The 14,683-nt window shown below is 39.4% G+C and overlaps 1 protein-coding gene and 1 long non-coding RNA gene across 12 annotated transcripts in view; one reads left to right on the top strand and one right to left on the bottom strand.

The window, feature by feature from the left end:
- Positions 1-14,683, top strand: part of LOC309654645 — a 619,568-nt gene that overhangs the window by 119,719 nt on the left and 485,166 nt on the right. For 2 of the 3 annotated variants that reach the window (XR_014260370.1, XR_014260371.1), the window contains exon 6: positions 1-6,893. This exon is cut by the window's left edge. This is a non-coding gene — a long non-coding RNA (uncharacterized lncRNA). The other variant, XR_014260369.1, reaches the window with a different exon arrangement.
- The window catches only part of ODAD2 (outer dynein arm docking complex subunit 2), a 244,256-nt gene that overhangs the window by 39,427 nt on the left and 190,146 nt on the right, over positions 1-14,683 (bottom strand). The window lies entirely within an intron of this gene.

Here is a 14,683-nt window from a genome sequence, read left to right as displayed (position 1 = left end):
CAAAACCTACCTAAATTGGCATACAAATCACTGGCTATATCCTATAAAAAGTACATCAGAAAATTCTGATGTTCTCATTCTTGCAAAATGGCTTGTGGTAGCTTGAGTGTCTACATGCTGACAGGATCCTTGTTTTCATGGCTCACTACCAGATCATTCTTTTTATGATAGGACATCACTTCTCTTAGGATTTCAGTGAATACGAAAAATATGGGTAAGCCATACTAGTGGTTTTGATTTAATTATTAATGATAAGGGTTATCAACTGATGATTAATAATTAAGTTCTGATTAATCTATTATTAATTTAATTGAACAGTTAGCAGAGCTAAAACTTGAAATGGTGCTGAAGCATGGAGGACCAATTTAATAACAGTCACGCCTAATGAGGATAGTTTAGTGAGTCACGACTCAGCCTGGGGCTTCTTTCACTTCGCCCAGTGGTTCTGAGGCTTGTTCGTGCTGTGGCACGTGCCACTGGTTTGTTCCTTCTTGTTGCTGAGTAGTATTCCATGGTACGAAGGCACCTACAGTTGTTGATCCACTCACCTGTTGAGGGACAGTTTGACTGTTTCTATGTTTGGGTGACTAGGAATAATGCTGCTGAAAGTATTCACAGAGAGATCTTTGCGTGTATACACATTGCCGTGTTTCTCTTGGATAGGCATCTGGGACTGGAGGTGCAAGGCTGTGTGGCATGCTTAACTTTCTGAGAAGCTGGCAAACTGTTTTCCGGGGGTGGGGGGGCCTGTATCATTTTGCATTTTTGTCAGCAGTGTGGGAGGGTTCCAGGTCCTCCACATCCTTGTCAGCACTTACTATTGTCAGTCTTTTCGATTTTAGCCATTCTGATAAGTATGTGGTTGTGTCTCGGTTTGCATTTCCCTGATGGCTAGTGTTATTGAGCATCTTTTCATGTACTTGTGTTTGCCATCCATATATCTCTGCTGAAGCATCCAGATATCTTGTGAATTTTTAATTGAGTTGTTTATCTTCTTAATGAGTTGTAAGAATTCTTTATGTAATTTGAATACTACAAGTCCTTTGTCAGATATGTAAAATATACATATGTATATATGTATACACATATACGTACATGGGGACTTGCCCTGGTTTTGCAGAAAAAAGTTGGACCCAGTGTGGCTTCAGTCAGGCTCTTCAGTGCCCCCTTCCAGGTCCCAAACAGTCCCACTGTGAGGATTTCCAGGACTTGTACAAGCAAAGCTGAGGGCATAGTCTGGCACAAGAAAGGTGTATGTCCAGATAGATACAGGATAATTTGTTGTCAACACACAGTTTCACTTTAAGCAAGCCAGCAACTTTGTTGCCTCTCCCGGTCACAGGGAGGACACCACATTTCCACCTGTGCTGCCCTCTGACCACACGTGGGCGTCTCTCCCAGACCTGTCTCTAGGTGACCAGCAACACATCTTGGATGAGTGTTTCTACCCTTCTTTGGCAAAGATGACAAGCTTCAAAGAGGCTTTCATTTTTACTTCTCTGCATGCAAATTGGAATGAAAAATATCGGGTCAACATTCTGACAAGTGTAGTTTCATTGGCAAGTGACCATCTAAGAGAAAAAATACCTTAGAAATTTAATTTCACAAAAACTTGATCAGATTTCCCCCCAATCAGACAATCATGGTCTAGTGAAAAATATCAACATTTCCAGTAGTTACTGTGCACATTTTAAGTTAGCTCTTATGATAAGCAGAGGTATAAATACTAAGCCGCACATTGTAAAGAGACCCCCTCAAACTGCACGTCGGTTTTCCTTGCTGTAAATGGAGTTTAGGGGTGCTTTTCTGATTTTTTTTCCTCCTCAGGGATTCAGACTTTAAACTTGGGTTATAAAGAATGTTAGCTTAAACTTTAGAAATATTTTTCTTACTTTTACTCACAGGTAAACAAAGACTTAGAGAATGAAGTGATTGAAAAACTGAAAGCATATTGCAAACTAGGATATTATAAACAAGTCCTGACTTGTTAGCCAGAAGCAGAAGCCATTATGTTTGATCACTCCTTAACCACAGAAATCGCTGTTCTAATTTAAATATGCATACACTATAATTAAGCTGATTTCAAAAATGTAACTTTTGTTGAGCACCTATACTTTTAAATTTGTGTCCAAAGACATTTCAAAGGGAGACATCGTACAGCATGGAAATGGGTTGGAAAATACAGAGATCACACCCTCTATGAACTGAAGAGTTTTGTATTTTTTTAATAATAAAAAAAAAAAACCAAAAACGATTGATCCTGAAGGAAGTGAAAAAAAGGAGCCTTAGAACGGAATGTTAATGCATGCATATTTTTGGTACCTTAAAGACTTCAACATGCTAATTCAAGCACTGTTTACTTTTTGTATATAACAGGATTGCTGTTTTCAAGGGTAAAACAGAAGATATTTTCTGAGTGCCAAAAACTACTTATTCATGAAGTCTGAAATACCATTATTATTATTAATTCTTATGTCTAGCATCTGTGAATAGCTTCTTATACGAGAAAACTATTTTGGGTCAGCTGGAGGCCAAAAATAATGAGCTGGCCTCCTGCCTTTGTGTATTGAGTCCAGTAGCTGCCAATTAATAAAATTGATTTTTTTTCTCTTTTGCCCCCGAGATAAATTTCAGAAAATGGAAACAAACATTTGTTGGTGCTTTTTATAAATTTCCAATGGAAACAATCTATTTCTCACAAGTTTAAAGACGGACAGTTCTGTAAGTAACCAAACAATGACGAGAAGCTGCCCGGTGTATTTCTGTGGTTTCAAAAAAGGGCCAAGTCGGAAGGAAAAAACATTCCCAGCATTTTCTGAAGCTAGATAAATACAGAGAAGAAATACAGATGAAACATGGAACTGCTCTCTAGAAGCCCCGCCAGATTCCTCGACTCTTTGGCAGGCTGATTGAATTTGGCAAACGTAACCAGTAGCAATCTTTTCCATTAAAAGGAGCAGCGTATACTTTATTTTACCATACTGTTTGTGCATTTTTGACCCTCCCAAACTGGCTCTCTTTTTTTAGAAGGTGATTATTTCTGCAGAGTTGGCTGCAATTTCATTTATTTGAAATGGATCATTTATCACCAAAAAAGCTGTGGGGCAGAGCTACTGTTGAAGGACTCCGACGGACCTACAGCTCGGCAGGAAAAGTGTCGTTTTCTGAGACCGAGAGATGCTCTAACGTGTTCCAAGAGCATCTTATGCCAACCTAGCGCCTTGATAGCCAAACGTATTTAAATTTGAGGAGTCCTGGACTGTACAGTTTAGACAAGATAAACTACCCAGTCCTGTCATATTCTTTTATTTGTGATCAGAAAAACTGTAATGTAGCCTGATGTTCCTAATTTTGGTGACATGATTAGGTTAAGAGAAAGACTGATTTCTCCAGCCTCGAATCTAAATTCTGTGGACTCCAACACCCCTTAACCCTAAATTGTTTCTTATCTGGCAGTGATTCTATTGCAAAGTTATTAGGATATATGAGTAATAAGCTGTAAAAATGTCAAGGTCATGGTTTCCGGCTTCACCCAACTCAGGAAGGGAGGCTCACACATGAGAGGTCTTTCATGCACTCAGATGGAAATGACTTTTTGTCTTTACCTTTCATTGGGTTCCTCTAAACTAAACGAAAATTTAAAAACATTAGTGTGTTCACCTTTTGCTGTGAAGTTTTTGAACACAACAGGATGGACAGGTGTTTGGTTTTTAAACAGCCAAAAATTCAAGCAGCCTTTGGATAGTTGACAGTGATTTGGATATATTATTGTTCTGATGTTATTTGCCATCTTGTGCATCTTTCTTAATCATAAAGTAGCAGCTAATTTAAAGCAAAGGAAAAGCATTAGCTTGGTGTGAGTGCCAGATAAACCCTGTGGTTTCAATTTACAGTTTGGAGCCATCAGTGACAGATACAAAAATAAGAATCTGTAATTTGCCAAGTTTAAAATCCCAAAACCAACATGTGAATGCTTCACAGGTTTATATGTGCATAAAATGAAGACTGTTTTGCATAGGTTTTTAAATGGTGAAGGAGTGTCTTTTCTTAAACTTAGGTTGACAGTTTAATAGTTTAATCACAAAGTATCTGACAAAAAAAGAGCCAAAAGTTACTGTTTAAATTTCAGAATGCTAAATCCATACCAGCACTTGGCAATAGCTAGATCTGGAATATTTTCAATAAAAAATTATAAATAATTACGTCTCACATTTTATAATTTACATCCATTTAACTCACAGAGCTTGCCTTGTGAAAGAGTTCTTTAATAAAAATAAAATAATAATAATAAATAAAGCTGGCCAAAGCTGTTAGCAGGAATTTATAATTTTAACAAACAAGGCACAACATTTTAGAAGTGTTGGGTAAAATGCCCTCTATACGTCTTTGAAAGCCTTGCCATGATAATGTCATAACAAAAGTATATATAACTCTAAACACCGCCAATAATAACATGATAATACAGTGAATGTCCACTGAGCCAACAACTTCTCATGTTAGTTGGTCCAGAAATCTAAACCATGGCTTGACACATTCGTGTGCACCTTACACCGTCTTCCCAGCTCACCAGGAATGCCCTGAACTGTCCCTGCCCCTCACCCCCAGGGGCCGCCTTGGGAGCCATTTGCTAAGATACCACACTGTTTTCTTGTCCACAGCTGATTGGACTAAGGGTGGGTACTTTTCCCAAACTGGGCCAGTCAGATTCCTTTCCTTGAGATTTTTGAATTGAAAGTGACAATAATATGTGACCTCCCTGGGTGACTGGAGGGGAAACCTAGCAGAAACAGTGGAGACACATGTGGAGAAACACAGCCGGCTCACAGAGAAAGAATAAAATGAAACATACAGAAAGGAACTGAGGTGACAGATGAAAGAAGAGATTCTAAAAAGCATCTTTAGCTGGTCCTTTCTCCAGCGTCTTCCTAGGGCTCTGCTGTTTTCTGGCCCATGAGCTCTGTCAAACGCCCACCTATCCCCTTTGGTGCCTTAGCTTATTTGAGTTGTGTTACCTGTAATTTATTGAATCCTAATGGATCCTGCATTCTATCTGTGGGACACGGGGCACATCACTGAGACTGTTGAACTAAAGCTTCCCAATCTTTAAAATGGGGACAGTAATGCCTGTGTCACAGGGTGACTGTGAATACAGTGAGAGCACCTAGCCCAGCAGAAAACACTAAGTAATTGGTTTCTGTTTTAAGAAGAGTTTATGCTGCAATATACATTTTATAAAAATATATACAGTTATTCATATTAACTGTTAGTCTAAGAAAAGCACTGCAATCTCGTATTATTGTCTAATAGTCTAATATTTGCTAATTTTCATTTAAGGGGTGACTCCAAATTATTTGGTAAAGTTTAAAATGAAAATGGGAAAAATAAATGCTGGAGAGGGTGTGAAGAAAAGGGAACCCTCTTGCACTGTTGGTGGGAATGTAAGTTGATACAGTCACTATGGAGAACAGTATGGAGGTTCCTTAAAAAACTAATAGAACTACCGTATGATCCAGCAATCCCACTACTGGGCATATACCTGGAGAAAACCATAGTTCCAAAAGAGTCATATACTACAATGTTCATTGCAGCACTATTTACAATAGCCAGGACATGGAAGCAACCTAAGTGTCCATTGACAGATGAATGGATAAAGAAGATGTGGCACATAGATACAATGGAATATTACTCAGCCATAAAAGGAAACGAAATTGAGTTATTTGTAGTGAGGTGGATGGACCTAGAGTCTGTCATACAGAGTGAAGTTAAGTCAGAAAGAGAAAAACAAATACCGTATGCTAACACATATATATGGAATCTAAAAAAAAAAAAAAAGGGTTCTTATGAACCTCAGGGCAGGACAGGAATAAAGACGCAGATGTAGAGAAGGGACCTGAGGACTCGGGGTGGGGGAAGGGTAAGCTGGGACAAAGTGAGAAAGTGGCATGGACATGTATACACTACCAAATGTAAAATAGATAGCTAGTGGGAAGCAGCCGCATAGCACAGGGAGATCAGCTCGGTGCTTTGTGACCACCTAGAGGGGTGGGATAAGGAGGGTGGGAGGGAGGGGATATGGGGATATATGTATATGTATAGCTGATTCACTTTGTTATACAGCAGAAACTAACACAACATTGTAAAGCAATTATACTCCAATAAAGATGTTTAAATAATAAATAAACAGAAAAAAAAAGATAGAATGAAGGCCAGGGACCTTGAAATCATATTTTTAAGAAAGGAAGAAATCAAGCATTTGCCACATGATACAGTTAATTTGTAACTGTATTCACTAAGGCCCAATTTCTGGAACATATGTATTAGCCATAAGCTATCATAAATCTCTCCTAGAAGTGAATTATTCGACTTGTAAACACCATTTCTCTGAGACCTACTGTAAGATCCAGTCATGAGGTATTAAAAGATTTTGAACATTATATTCTGGTTGAGTTTTTTCAAAATCAGTCAGTGACTATTGGACTTTCTTTACCAGCACTAGTTAACACATCTATGCAAAATGCCCTTGTGAATTATTATAATCAGACTTTCATAAAGGCCAAAACTTCCAAAACATTTTAGATTAAAAACTTATCAGTCGGGCTTCCCTGGTGGCGCAGGGGTTGAGAATCTGCCTGCCAATGCAGGGGACATGGGTTTGAGCCCTGGTCTGGGAAGGTCCCACATGCCGCAGAGCAACTAGGCCCGTGAGCCACAACTACTGAGCCTGCGCATCTGGAGCCTGTGCTCCGCAACAAGAGAGGCCGCGATGGTGAGAGGCCCACGCACCGCGATGAAGAGTGGCCCCTGCTCGCCGCAACTAGAGAGAGCCCTAGCACAGAAACGAAGACCCAACACAGCCATAAATAAATAAATAAATAAATAAATAAATCAAAAAACTTATCAGTCAAACTATACATAAGCAGGTGTACAATTTATATATATGCATGTACTTTCCGTGTATTCAAGTTAAAGCCATTATGAAGTGTAGTATGACATACTGGCAAATCCTCAAAGATCAGAATTCAAGTCCTTTAATACACTGCTTTACCTTAGGTAATGGGCTTAATCTTTCTGAGCCTCTCTTTCCTCAGCTGTAAAAATGGGAATAATGGGAATAATGCTGAGTATCTTATAGGACTGCTGTGAAGAATAAATGTGATATTTGGTTAAAAAATAAAAAATAAAACAATAAAGTGAAAATGGGCTTGTGAGCAACTGCTATCACTATGATTATTTCCCTCTTTATAGTAGGGAAAAAAAGGTTTGCGAATGGACCCCGAATTCTTCCTGTTCCCTTAATCTCTCCTCCAGTCTGTAGCCAAGTCCTGTTTTGGCCGCCATGTTCTTGGGCACTGACTGCTCACCAGCCCCTAGAGGGCTTTTTGCTTCCACTCTTTCTGACCCACTTTCTACACCCCTCCAAGACAGATCTTCTAAAAACACAAATGGGATCGTGTCACTGTTCTAATTAAACATTTTCAACGGCTTCTCAGTACACTAGAATAAAACCCCAATTCCTTTCTGTGTCCCGGCAGGCCCCACGTGGTCCAGCCCCATCCAGCTCTCCAAACGCATCTTGTGTCACTCTCCCTTCCCCCACTCAGCCTCAGGCACCCTGCTCTTCTTGCAGGTCCCTGGACACGCTAAGCACACGCCCACCTTATGTCCTCTGCACGTACTTGCTGTCTGTAAACTCTTCTCTCTTTATCCTGCATATCTTAGTTTAGATGCACCTGCTCCAGGATGCTCCCTCGGACTCCCTGGTCTAAAGTAGGCTGTCCCTCTATGACTCTTCATTCAACCCTGTCTGTTTCCTTCACAACCTCAGCACACTGGCACTTATTTTGCCCATGTACTTGCTGTTGACCAGGTCCTTCCTACAGTGCCTAAGAGGGCTATGGAGCTCTCGGTGCTACCCTCTCCTCCTGAATTCTGGGAGTGGTGAGTAGAAGGCCAGGTCCTGCCTATGTGTACAATCTGTATACTCTTATCTTTATTCTATTCCTTTGAAAAAAGGGGTACCCCTTCAAAGGTGGAGTCATTTCCTAAATCAGCACTAAACATACGTGGTCATTCTTGACTACAGTTTTTAAGAGGTTTTGCCCCCAATTAGCAATGCATATTTTCCTCTGATTTCAATAAATGAATAACCAATGTATCAGGATGAAGTAGGATGGAATCACCTCTTTTCACAAATAGTTATCAATCTTCTACCATGTGAAGGATTAATTTGTTAAAAGGAGAATTCAAAAGCATATAAAATTATCTTTTAAAAGATTCTATAAAACCATGGACCATTTCCAGACAGATTAACTTCAAGTAGAAATCAATTTCTCACAGTAAAATCTTTAAATAAATTTAAATGATAAACTGAAAGGGAATGTCAGATAATTGATTAGAATTCTGAATAAAAATATTTATCCAAGTTTTATATTTGAACTTTCATCTGGCATGATGTCAATGGAGTAAAAGTAATCACTTAATAATAATTATAAAACCAATTATACATATACTCTTTGAGCCAGCATTTCTTCTCCTCCGCATACACTCAATCAGTGCTGTGTCCACCAAAAAATCATGTCAAGGATGCTCATAGAAGCACCATTTGTAATAGACCCAACTCATTTTCACTCTAATAGGTAGAGGATTCTTAAAAAAATGTTTCATGTCCAAATTATCCATTCATAAGTTTTTCAGAAGTTGGATAAATTCTGTATAATTTGTAAATAAATGTCTGAAATTATATATAAAATAATATATATTCCCTAGAATAAATAAGAAACTGGTATCTAAAATAAATTAGAAAACCATTTCTGGAATAAATTAGAAACTAGTGTCATAGTTAAAAAAAGAATAGGCTGAAGCCACTTGGGGAGTATAAAGTCTTAAAAATAAAATAGAAACAGCCTATCTGCACACAAATCTGTGTGTGAAAATCCTGAGGGTTAGGAAAAGATTCAGCTGAATAAATAATAATAATAATTTGTTTCCTTGGAAACCACTGCAGTGGATGAATACCATTATAGTAGTGCATGCTGTGGTGTGCTACCCAGTGTAACTGAGTGGAAAAGTAAATGACTGGCTGATGGGAAGTGGCTCTCCATATATATGATTACTTGAGAGGTAACTATAAACCTTAGCATTTAAACTTAATACATTAATTAAGAATACTAGTAGGCTAAATGTGGACTAGTTCATCAAATTCCAGGATATTAGAACAGAAGTGTGCCCTTTTCAACTATGGTGTTAGCAACTTCAGGGAAAATAAAAGCCTGCTTTATACTGAGAGTAGAAGATTTAAGGATTTTCTTGTTTAAAGGGGGGTTTGGGATAAATAGGTGAAATACCTAAGAAGGGCTTAGAAAAGTTATAGTGACCACATGTTCTGATCCCAAGTCAGGAATTTTAGCAATTTATATAAAAAGTTTTATAATCGCATAAAAATTACACCTAAGTCAACTTTTAGAAAATGTTTAAACTATATCAAATTTGAATAGCTAGTAAAGGCAACCAATCTGCAATATTGCAGGTTCCTTTTTCTAAGTTTGCCGGAGAGGGTGTGCCTTATCCAGCGCTTCTCAAACTTTACCGTGGATATGAATCATCTGGGAATCTTGTTAAAATGCAGATTCTGATCCCGTAGGTCTGGTATAGGGTCTGAGGTTGTGCATTTCTAACAAGCACCTCTGTGCTGCTCTGTGTCTGGGACCACACTTTGAATAGCAAGCCCTCAGTCCTCACGGCGCCAGGAGAGGCCCCAGACCAGTTGCCTCCAGGCCACAAATAGCTTTGTCCATTAACAAACATTGAATGTTTTCCTGATGACAGGAAAAAAGTTTAGGAAGCACTATTCTATAGGACAATCATACAGCATATACTTTGAATCCTTTCAAAGGCAATTAAATTAACTGGATTGGCCAAGGGTCTGGCATACTGTGTCAGATCTTATATTCCTAGTTTCAAAGCTTATAGCTTTGAAGATACTATTTTAAAGTAGGTAACAAATAAATTCAGGCCTGTCTCAGTTAGAGGAAATTATATTTTTATAGTATTAGCAGAAGGTCCTCCTTGTCTTGTCTTTGATGAGGAGCAAATAAAGTGTCCTAGACAGACTGTCTTCACGCTTGCAGAGGTACTGCAAAGCAGAGTTCCACAAGTACCTGCCACCCACCAGAGACACACTCTTCCTGCTCATTATGACGCCACACGCCGGTGCATTCCAAGTGCACAATCAGTATTTGTTGGGTGGGTTAAGCTTCCATGCAATGGATTCGTCACCATCAGGGTTCTCTAACCTTTTTCTTTGAACAGGTTGACTTTGGAGCGTCAGAGGATGACAAATGTCAGTGATGGTCTGGCACCCTTGCCATTGAAACTCACGTGGATCAGTGGTTCTCAAACTTCCGTGTGCTTCCGCATCACCTTAGGAACTTGGTTAGAACCCAGTTTCCTGGTATTGCTCACGGAGACTCCGTGTCAGTCGATTTAGGGTGTGGCCAAGCAACGTACGTGTTTTTAAACAAGCCCCATATTGCTTCGAGGCAAGTAGACTGTGGACCATGCTTTGGGAAAGGCTGCTGTAATGGACCACAGTGCACTCACGTGGCCCAGGAGTAACTGGTAGGGTTGCTGCCTGATACTCAGGATATTGGGTGAGGAGATAGGAGAGTTCTGACTCATAAGAAGTCATATGACTTTAAGAATGGACACTCTTATTCATGATCTACTAAGAGGCCTGAGACTTTTGTCCCAAATTTCCAGGTTAACCTTAGATTTTCAATTTAATTTTTTTGATTAGGGATTTCTCCTTTTATGATGTCATAATTAGTGGTATTTATAATAATACCTAGAAGTATGCCTCTTGGTGGTAGGAGATGTTTTTAAATGTAAAAATAGTATAAAGATCTTGGACTTTTGGAATATAGCTCATGTAGACCTAAAAACTTGCTATAGATTAGTGAAAAGGTTTAAATTCAGCCCAAAACTTAATGGAACTGTATTTTAGTTCCAATTTTCTTAATTCTAAAAATGTCAAGTATACACATACACACACAGAGCATAAAATGCCATTCATATTAGCTAAATTAAGCAATATTAACTAATATTACCTTTGGAAAATACAGCTACCCTTGTTAAAATCTATGTAAAGATTAGCAATGCAATTTTTTAATCACAAAATCATCTGGTTTTAACTTTATATACTATAACTCTTTCTAGTAATAATGTTTAATTGGGATACATTAAGAATATGCAAGAGCTTCCAGGGCAGTACGAGAGGCTGGAAAATCATGAAGACGAAGGAGAAAAGTACAGCACTGGGGACATAATTCAAGAGCGGGTGTGAGGGCTGTGACCGGAGGGACGGGCGCCAGTCCACAAGACAAGCGTGCCCTCTGCCACATCCCGGTCCTGTCCGTGCGTCCCAGATGGGGACTCTGCCTCTTAAGGCAGCTCCTCAGCCAGACTCAGCCCTTTGAACACAGCCTTCAGCACAGGCGCCCACGCCCACATGTGCCCCAGGGGACTTCAGCTTGACCTTGCAATGGGAGTGAAGAGAACAGACCCTGGAACCAGATTTCTTGGGTCCTTTCCTTATGACCTGGATGATTTGGGGCAAGTTACTTAACCTCTGTGAGACCCCATTTCTTCATCTATAAAATGGAGAAAATGACAATTCCCATCTCATTGGATAATAGAGAAGATTGAATGAAAGAATATATGTTAATGTGCTTTTAGAATAGAATCTGCACATAAGAAGCTGAATAAATGAAAATGATATTACTTCCATTATTATCTAGCGCTTTTGCTTTACATGCAGCTGTCTTTTTCATCTTTTCTCACCTTTAGCTTTCAAGAAGGGGGGATTTGGGCTTCCCTGGTGGCGCAGTGGTTGAGAATCTGCCTGCTAATGCAGGGGACACGGGTTCGAGCCCTGGTCTGGGAAGATCCCATATGCCGCGGAGCAACTGGGCCCGTGAGCCACAACTACTGAGCCTGTGTGTCTGGAGCCTGTGCTCCGCAACAAGAGAGGCCGCGACAGTAAGAGGCCCGCGCACCGCGATGAAGAGTGGCCTCCGCTCGCCGCAACTAGAGAAAGCCCTCGCACAGAAACAAAGACCCAACACAGCCAAAAATAAATAAATAAATAAATAAATAAAACATGTCAATTCATTTAAAAAAAAAAAAAAAAGAAGGGGGGATTCGTTTTGCTCAGGGTCGGGTGGGAGTGAGGTAGCAGAAGCAGGGTGGATTCACTCTAGTGAAGCAGAGCTGGCATGGGAGAATACACGCATTCTGTTAGCTCAGACCCTCCTAGGCACAGTCAGTTTTCCCCAAGTGCTTCGTGAATATTTTAGAAGACCCCTGAATCACCTCAAGGGCAAAGGCATTGCCTAGAGCTCTCCAAGGAAAACTTAGACTAAAAAAAAGTCATTTTTTAGAGTCATTCTCATATCAGATTTTTATATGCACTAAACTTGTCAGAGTACAAAGAATTAAGATTAGAATTCTTAATTCCTACTGGAGAGATTCTTGTTCTGTAAACCTTTCTATCAAAGAAAAGCAAAGTGCTAAATAAATACGACAAGGACGGCTCCTACTGGGCTTCATAAACAACTATTAAAGGGCAGCATGGCCTAGTGCAGTAATTTTCAGTTCTTTTTAAAGCAGCCAAAAGCTCTTTTGAAGCAATCTCATGCATAATTTCAGTATACAAAATGGAAAAAATAACCACTCTAACTGAAGTAGGTGACTTCAGTGACAACTCCCTGCCCTCCTTCCCCAGGGCCTTGAGTACTAGGCGCTGGTCTCTCCCTGGGAGAAACCCTAAGGGTCCATGAGACGCGGTTTGAAATTGACTCATCTAGTGGAAACAGCACTAAATTATACATCACAATCATAAATGACGTTATGCCCTATAATGATTGTGTGGTTTTAGGAACTTCACTTACCTGGCCCTTCGTTTCCTCATCTGCAAAACGTGTGTTTAAGATGGATAACTCACCTCTACCAGCTATCACTTTCCATGAATTTATTATATAAGAGAAAATCTAAAAGGGAAATAAGAATTCTGCTTCATGCCAAGATAGGGTAACAGAGACTGGATATACCTTCCCGTCTCAAGTAATTTAAGAATAGAAAAAAATAAAAAACAATGGCTTTCAAGTCATCGGACATCAGACAACAAACAAAACACAGTGATCACTGAGGAAAGGAAAACAAAAATGGTTAGCCTTAAGGGTGTCCTAGCCTGCTGCCTGGAGAAAGTTTGCTGCCTGGAGAGAGTTTACAGGTTGCAGCGCAGGAAGGAAGACAGAACCCACACAAAGCGTGGCCATCTCCCTGAGTTGGGAGCCAGAGCTGGGAGTCTGGGGGACCATGATGACTAGAGTCCTCGGGGAAGATTACTGGAGAGGAGGGGGCAGACTTCTGGAGACCTTCATCAGTGCCCCTGGATCTCCAGTGCCGTACTGACCATCACCTGTGTGTAAGGAGCCTACTTGAGGACAGGAAAAGGACACCTGAAAGATGGAACAATCTCTGAAGGTCACACACAGTGAGGAATAGTGCCTAATCCCCCTACTCAGAGTGGAAGACTTCATAATTTACAGGGTGTCAGGTAGAATAAACATAAGGGTCTTGCCTCAGAAGCGGGGAAGAATTAGCCCTACTCTAGTCCTGCCAACAAAGTGTAAAAGCAAGAACTGAAAAGATCAACTTGTTTCAGAGTAACATAACTGCATCCCAGAATGAAACTCAAGAATATTTATAGAAACACACACACACACAAAAGATATCCAACACTCAACATATTAAAATTCACGGTCTGATGTCCAATGATCCATGCAGCAATGATATTAGAACTGTAATTAGAATTGGATTTTGTACGTGCAAGAAGCCAGAGGAAAGAATCACCATGTTAAGTAGGGACATGAGAGATGAACAAAAAGACTCAAACTGAATTTTGAGAGGTGAAAATTACAGTATCTGAAATGTAAAACACACTGAGTGTAAATAAAGGCAAATTAAACATTGCAAAAATTACTCTCCTTGAGGACATGGAAATATCCCAAATTAAAACACAGAGAAGAAAAAGGACTAAAAAAAACTAACAGCACCTGAGGCAGCTGTGGGAAAACCTGAAGTAGCCCAAATATCAGTGAAAATGTAGTTTCCAAGGACAGTAGAAAGAGAAGGGGAAAAGGAAAGTATTTGAAGAAATAATGGCTCAAAAATTTCCCAATTTGATGAAAACTATGAGCCCACAGATCCAAGAAGCTCAACAAACCTCAAGCACAAGAAACATGAAGAAAACGGCACCAAGGCACATCATAATCAAGTTGCACAAAATCAGTGAAAATAATAAAGTTTAAAAAGCAGCCAAAGAAAAAAGACACATGACATACAGGTAAACCAACATAAAGATGATAGCAGATTCTTCTCAGAAACAATGTGAGTGAGAATAAAATGGGGCAACATGCTTAAAGTTCTGAAAGGAAAAAAAAAGTCAATGTAAAATTCTACACCTAGCAAAAATATTTTTCAAAAACAAGGACACAAAATAAAGTCTTTTTTAAACGTAACAAAAGCTGGAAGAATTTATCATCAACAGAAGTGTACTATAAGAAATATTAAAAATAGAAATAAAAGGAATCCAAAACAGAAAAGAAGAAGTAAAACTGTCACT

Source organism: Balaenoptera physalus (assembly GCF_965194825.1).
Source record: "Balaenoptera physalus genome assembly, chromosome: 2".
Lineage (NCBI taxonomy): Eukaryota > Metazoa > Chordata > Mammalia > Artiodactyla > Balaenopteridae > Balaenoptera > Balaenoptera physalus.
The sequence above is the reverse complement of the archived record's forward strand: the minus strand, read 5'-3'. Positions and strand labels throughout refer to the sequence as shown.